Raw genomic sequence first — 7310 nt, forward strand, 5'->3', positions numbered from 1 at the left:
AAGAAAATATATCTTGATGTGAAGACATTGATCAAACCTTCCATCATCTTCTTTTTACCAGCAGGTAAGGGTAGGAGATGAAATAAAAATTATGCCCTCAGCTGGGTCAGTGTTTCGTGTTTTCATTCTTTGTTGTACATTCTATCAACTTCTGTCCAGTTCCTGTAGGATCCTGGCTCCAGGCCTTTTGAAGGAAATGGTACAGGAGAAGCCGCTGCTGCAGCCGCAGGGAGTTGTTGACATCTGGCGTCCCTGGGGGCCCTGGGATCCTCGGGAGGGCGACAACCTGGGCCTTGTGGCCGCTACGTGTCTCCGTGCTCACTCCCTCTCCTCAGACACTCGGCGTCCGCCATGGAAGCGCATCCGGCTGCCACGGGGGTCTTCGGGCGTCGCGGTCCCGGGCTTCCCGGAGCGAAGAGGGGAAAACAGTGCCCTGAGGCCCAGCTCCCTCCTACGCCCCGCCCGCACAGGCGAGAAGGAGGGTCGGTGGACGGCCTCGGTGAGGTGCCCGCCTCTGCGCCGCGCCTCCCCGCCCCCGGGGGCGCTGCCGAGGGGCGCATGCCGCCCATGCCGCCTCGGCGCCTGGCCGCGCCCGGTGCCCGCCGCTGAAGCCCGCTCGCGCCTGTCCGCTGCCCCCGCCGCGCCCGCCCGCCGCCTTGTGGCGACCACCCTCCGCCCAAGATGTGGCACAACGTCGGGCTGCTGACGCTGCTGGTGTTCGTGGCCACGCTGCTGATCGTCCTGCTGCTGATGGTGTGCGGTTGGTATTTTGTGTGGCATCTGTTTTTATCTAAATTCAAGTTTCTACGGGAACTAGTGGGAGACACAGGATCCCAGGAGGGAGATCATGAGCCTTCAGGGTCTGAAACTGAAGAAGACCCTTCATCCTCCCCACACAGAATCAGATCTGCACGCCAAAGGAGGGCACCTACTGATGAAGGCCACTGATCCCAGACAGGGTCCTTTATTAGTATACAACGAAAGGCAATTGTGAGCCTCTGTCTTAGTGACTTGGCTTTTAAATATACTAAATGACTGAAGAACATTTATACTTGGATTTCATATCCAGTTCAAAAAATTTATATGTAAGCCATACAGTAATAAATGGAATTAAAACCAAATTGGACCTTTGCAAATTTCATCTTAATGATAATATTTTGTTTCGATAGCTTTCTGCTCAACACATTTATTCCTTGGCTCTTGGGATTTTTTTGTTTGTTTGTTTGCACTGGTGTGAATCTCATAAACATTTCAAGCTTGAAAAGTATATTTTAATATTCAAAATGTATTCTTCATGTTTTAACTTGTCTGAAATTGGGATGCATCTCATTACTGTCAGCCAGGACTCTTATGTAGATCATATTTCTAGTGTGACCCCCCAAATTCATAGATCCTGGTCTAGAGAGTTGGAAGAGCTAAAACAAGAATAAGAGTATTTAGGTTAGATGCTTAAAATATTTGATGATATTAACTCTGAAATAGAGTTCAGAAAGAAACTGTGTAACCCTAGAGCTAGGAGAACAACTCTAAATGAAAAAAAAAAATCTCTTGTAGTCTTTCCATGTAATGCTTCTAACTTAAAAATTGTGGTAAAAAAATTGTAATCAGTCTTATTTTTCATCTATATCAAACTTAAGCATCAAATATCAGAAGAAATTTACCTTTATTTTGTTTAAGGCAAGAAAATAGCACATATTGCATTGTAGAAGCTTAAAAAGCCATTCAACCTGGATAGAAGTGTAGCTCAGTACAGAGCACTTGCTTGGCATGTACAGGGCCCTGGGTTCACAGTCTACAGCATCACGCTCCCAAAAAGAAAAAAAAAAGTGTTTTATAATAATGATGGCTAACAAAAAAGCTCAATTTATATATATATATATATATATATATATATATATATATATATATATTCATATGTATACAAAAATATATAAATATGTGTGTATACATATACACATGAGTGTGCGTGCATGTATCCATGTGAAAACAACTGTAAACAGTTCCAGCTAATATTGCATACAGATTGTAATGCTAAATGAACCAAGATTTAGACAAAACACTGACTGAATTAGTTCCCTCAGTTCAGCTAACAAGGGACCTCAGCATGCTGGTGGTCAAAATCTTTTGGTTTATAAAAAGAAAGAAAAAATTTATTTTTACTCCCAGCTTTTCATATCAATAAGCAAGACATTCCTTCCATATTCAACATTCATGGAGTGACTTGCCCTGGTTCAAGTTGAGTTTAAATTGTCATTAATGCTCAAATTCAAAATTGTCCCCAATGTTCAAAGATATCATACTCTACAATTAGAGGAGGTTGCATCCAAAACAAGTAGCCTCCATCTGAGGTACTTTCTCTGGCATAAGGGGGAGAAATATAACTTAAATTATAGGAATTCATCAAATTATAATGATATTACCTCCCAATAAACCCGTCATAAGTTGAAAATATCACAGTTGAAAATTTGTTTAACAAACCTAATTTATCTACAGAACATTATAACTTACCCTCACCTAAGTTAAGCATGCTCAGAACACGTAGCTTAGCCTATAGTATAAAACCCATTTTATAATAAAGCACTGAATATCTCATTTAATTTATCAAATGCCTATATCCAAAAAACCCACTGAACTCACAGAACACCACAGGGTGTTAGTGTTGGTCGTTTCCCCTCCTGATCACAGAGCTGATTAGGAGACAAAGCTGGCTGCTGCTGCCTAGTACTAAGAGAGCATCTGCCATAAACCTGCCTGGCAAGGATAAGGACAACATTAAAATTTCAAAGTATGATATCTACCAAATATATATGGTTTTTGCATTATCATAAACCTGATAAAAAACATAAGTCAAATTATTCTAAGTCCCAGATTGTCTGTATTTTGATAATCAGTGAGTATGTAGGTTTGAAAGACAGTTAAAAAGAGACACATCTGTTTTCTCAAGACTACCCAGAATTAGGCTAATGTCTTCTAGTGTTTCAAGTATACATCTGGTTACCAACCCTCAACTTCAGATAAGAGTCACATTTTAAATTCTGTGACAACCTTACTTTCATGTAGACAGACTTATGCATGCTGACTCACCATAAGCAACCTAGAACTTCTTATTTAAAAAGGAACAGAATCTATAGTTACTTCTACTAGTATTATAAATATCTCATTGATTCATTTTTTTATTTATTTCAAAGATGACTGCTTTTAGACTTATGAGTAAGGACACTGATGAGTATACAAAGGCACCTGTGATTTCTCACCTGCTCAGATGGCTCTAACTGGATGACCAGGCTGACACAGGCTGAGCTTGAGTTTCCCATCAGTAAGAACAAGGACAAGAGCCCCTGCCCAATGTAGAAACTGACTTTTCAGCAACAGCCCATCTCTGTTCCACGTTTGAAATTAGAAACTGATGGCCACTGAATCCTCTCTAGAGGTGTTCAGCCAAATAACTCCTGGAGCTCAGGAGGTCACAGGGACTATTTGAGGATGTGAACAAAAGAATAACACATTTCCCTGCAAATACAGTAAAGGAGGATATTAGGAAAGTGGAGTGGTGAAAAACCTTTTGGCTAAGAAATTCCACTCCTGAAAATTCCCATCAAAATAAAAGCCTCAGTATCTGCAAACACCTATGCAAATGTTTTTACTGGGGAAAAGTAGAGATAAGGTAATTACCTTCAGTAGAAAAGAGAAGAAAATATTTGTACACTTTCATAATGGAATGTTACATAGCCACTAGACAACAGAACCATACTTGATAACTCAAAAAAATTCCCACAATGTGTTATTGAGTTAGAAAATGCAGAAAAGTGTATTTGTAAATACTGCCAAATTCAGATAGATGAGTATTTATAAACATGTACATGAATATGAACCTGTGACAGATCTACATGAGATTTGATTATGCTGGATGCAATAAGCTAGACAAACTAGTCCAATAACATATCAGTGTTGGGAGGAAACACAGCTCTGCACGGAGAAGGCAGAAGGAAAGCAAAGAAAGCCAAGCAGAAAGAAAAATTGGGAGGTGACTTCAGACAAATGGTATGAGAAGCTTTGGCTTTTCCTTCCCTCTTGGACACACAGATTCAAAGAAACACAGATCAAGTTCCTTTGTGAAAAATGAAGAACTCTATTTTATGAGCAGCACAAAACTAGCCACATTGAAACTGGTAGCAAAACCCATAAAACCCTAACAATATAAGTCCTTCCCAGCACAGTGTCAGAGTATCACTAGGAAATTGCAGCACCAGCTTCTTCCTGAGGAGGGAAGGGTGGGTCTGAACTGTACGTCCATATCCAATTTTCTGACTTTCCTGAGGGCTACCCAAGGGTAACCCTTGGGTACTTCACTTCTTGCCTGAATGTGAGTCCTAACAGGAAGTGACCCTGGGTGAGAGTCCCTGAGAACAAAAAGAAAAATGTGGAGGATATCTATTAAGCAAGTATGCTCTGTAGCCCTTCCCAAGGCTCAGCACAGAGTTCACTGCTGAAACCCCCAAATCCTAGGTTCCTCATGGGAGGGAAAGAGATGGACTGCGTGTCCAACATTCTAAATTTTCCAGGGACTGAATTCTACCCAAGAGTCTGATTCCTTGTCACATATCTTGAAGCAAGTGAGAAGCTGGCATGCTGTGGACATGTAGCAGACACTGAGAACAAAGATGGTTGTTTAGACTAGCAAGTATGCACCTGCCACAGTCCCTCAACTTTGTAGAACTGAAAAGTAAGCAGATGGAAACCACCAAATTCCAGTTCCCTAGGAGGAAAAGAATTAGACTGTATGTATAAGTTTCCAACTTTTTCAGGGGCTGCCATAGAGACTCGCTTCTGTCTTGTTTATCTTAAAGCACTGATGGTATCCTCCAGATACCTGACACACTGGGGGGAAAGGTGGCAGTTTGGACTATCAAGTAAGTACTTATCATACATATCCTGTCTTTGTTGTTCAATAAAGTGGGTATAGAAATCACCAAATCTCAGTTTTTTCCTGCAAGGGAATAGCTGGATCAAGCATGCAATGTTTCAGCATTTTCAGAGACTGTCTGAGGGACTAACTTTATCTCATCTGTCTAAGAGCACTGGTGAGACCAGGCATATTCTAGATATACAAGGGAAACTGAGAATAAAGGCAAAGTTTGGACTACTATGCAGTCATCTTCTGCCCTCTCCTGGCTCAGCACAAAATAATCAATGAGAATCTCAGAGCCTGGCTCATCTCTGCAATGAAGAGAGAAGAAAGAAAAATATTCCAAACATTCAGAATTGGCTTCAGTCTCACTGTTTTCAGAGCATGAATGAGATCTGGTACAATCTAGATGTCTGTGTGCTTCTGAGACCTCAAAAGAGTCCAGGTGTGCTGCTGCACCAGAAAACCAGTGATACCACAGACAGAATCCAGAAGCAGCAGAAGATTGTGAATTCATGAAGGAAATAAATAAATAAATGCAAACAAATATAAAAAGAACTTCCCTAACTGGGAATTTACACAACCAAATCCAGCAAAGACACATACACAGAGAGTTTGAAAGGTCCCTGGCAGGGCTTCCTACTGAGAGTCTTGTTCTATAAAACTCCTATTTATGAAGACTGGAAAAGATGGTTGCTTTTTCTAATGTGCAGGTATTAACTCTAAGAGACAAGGAAAATGAACAAATAAGTACACATGCCTCTACAAAAGGAAGAAGATGAAACTTCAAGACCCCAATTTTACTGACACATAATATATGAATTACCTGGCAAAGTATTCAAAATTAACTTGGAAAAAAAATAAAGAAAAAAAATGAAAATTTTAGCAAAGGTACATGTGAGCTAAAAGAAGTCTAGACTTCAAAGAAAACAGTAACTGCATTGAAAAATTCACCAAAGAAATTCAGTCTGCATCAAAACATCATACTAGATCAAGCTGTAGAATCACTGAATTTGAAAACAGGTCATTTGAAATTACCCAGTTAATTGGATAAAAAGAAAAAACGTGAAAAAGAATGAAGGAAGTTTGGTGAATACACCATTGAGTAGACCAATATATATAATGAATGTCCAAGAAGGAAAAGACAGACCCAAAAACTTACTCAAATAAACAATGGGGAAAAAAACTTGAAATTTTTTAAAAAGGAACAACTAGACTTATAAAATCCAAATAAGTCTAAATAAGATGAACCCAAAGAATTCCACATTGAGAGAAATTATAATTGAAATGTGAAAAGTCAGACACAAAGAGAACTGTGAGAGCAGCCAGTGAAAAATGACATATCACATACAGGGAATTTTCCCTGAGGTAGTCAATGGCTGTCTCAGCAGAAACTTTGCAGACAAAAGGGCAGTGGAACATTTTCAAAATGCAGAAAGGTAAAAAGCAACAACCAAGAATGTAATATCTGACAAAATTGCCCTTTAAAGTTGAAGAAGACATATATTCAAAAACAAAGCTGAAGAAGTATATCATTACAAGACCAGTCTTACAAGAAATGTTAAACAAATTTCTTCAAGTTAAAACAAACCAAAGCTGAATAGCACTATCAATGCATAGGTAAGTATAAAACTTTCTATTGAAGGTAAATGCATAGATAAATGCAGAATAATATATCATTGTAACAGTACTGTGGCAATTACTGTTAAATTCTAGTATAAAAGTTAAAGACATAAGTCTTAAAACAATAGTATAAGATATATTCTTGGCTACACAAAACAAAATGATATAAATTGTGATGTTAATAATATAAAGTCCATGGAAAAGATTAATAATATGGTTTTTATATGCAATTTAGTTTTTATTAGTTTGAAGAAGACTGTTGTAACTATACAAAATTTTAAGTAAGACTGAGTGAAATCACATTAAATATATGGAAAAGAAAGAGAAATCAAAACATATCTCTATAAAAAAAATCAATAAAATATTAAAGAAGACAGTATAAAAGGAAATCAGGGACAAAAAATGTATGGTAGGCAGCAAATCTTTAAAAAATGCTAGCAATGTCTTTCTGTGGTACAATAAAAATTAAATATTTGGTATTTGTACCTGGTTCTTGACACATTGCTCCTACAATCTTTGAAATCTCCAGTGGTCTAAGTGCCTTCTCTATGCTCGTAAGGACTGGTGGCTGAATGCTACCTCTACATGCCTACAAGATGGGAGCTGGTTGCCAGAAAGACCAAGAAATCATTAGAGGCATGGAAATTTCCTCTGCATTACTTGAAGTCTGAGAAGGCATGAAAGGATAAAGGTTGAACTTAATCTCCAAAGGCTAATGTCTTACTCTATCTGCCTATCTCACAAAACATCCATAATGTAGGTTGAAGAATACTTTGTAGAA

General features: G+C 38.8%; 1 pseudogene; it reads left to right on the forward strand.

Annotated features, from left to right (window-relative positions):
- The first annotated feature begins 587 nt into the window (after window positions 1-587).
- LOC144374761 (small integral membrane protein 13 pseudogene) lies at window positions 588-1097 on the forward strand (annotated as a pseudogene).
- Window positions 1098-7310: the final 6213 nt, after the last annotated feature.

The sequence above is a fragment of the Ictidomys tridecemlineatus genome, unplaced genomic scaffold (genome assembly GCF_052094955.1).
Source record: "Ictidomys tridecemlineatus isolate mIctTri1 unplaced genomic scaffold, mIctTri1.hap1 Scaffold_87, whole genome shotgun sequence".
Taxonomy (NCBI): domain Eukaryota; kingdom Metazoa; phylum Chordata; class Mammalia; order Rodentia; family Sciuridae; genus Ictidomys; species Ictidomys tridecemlineatus.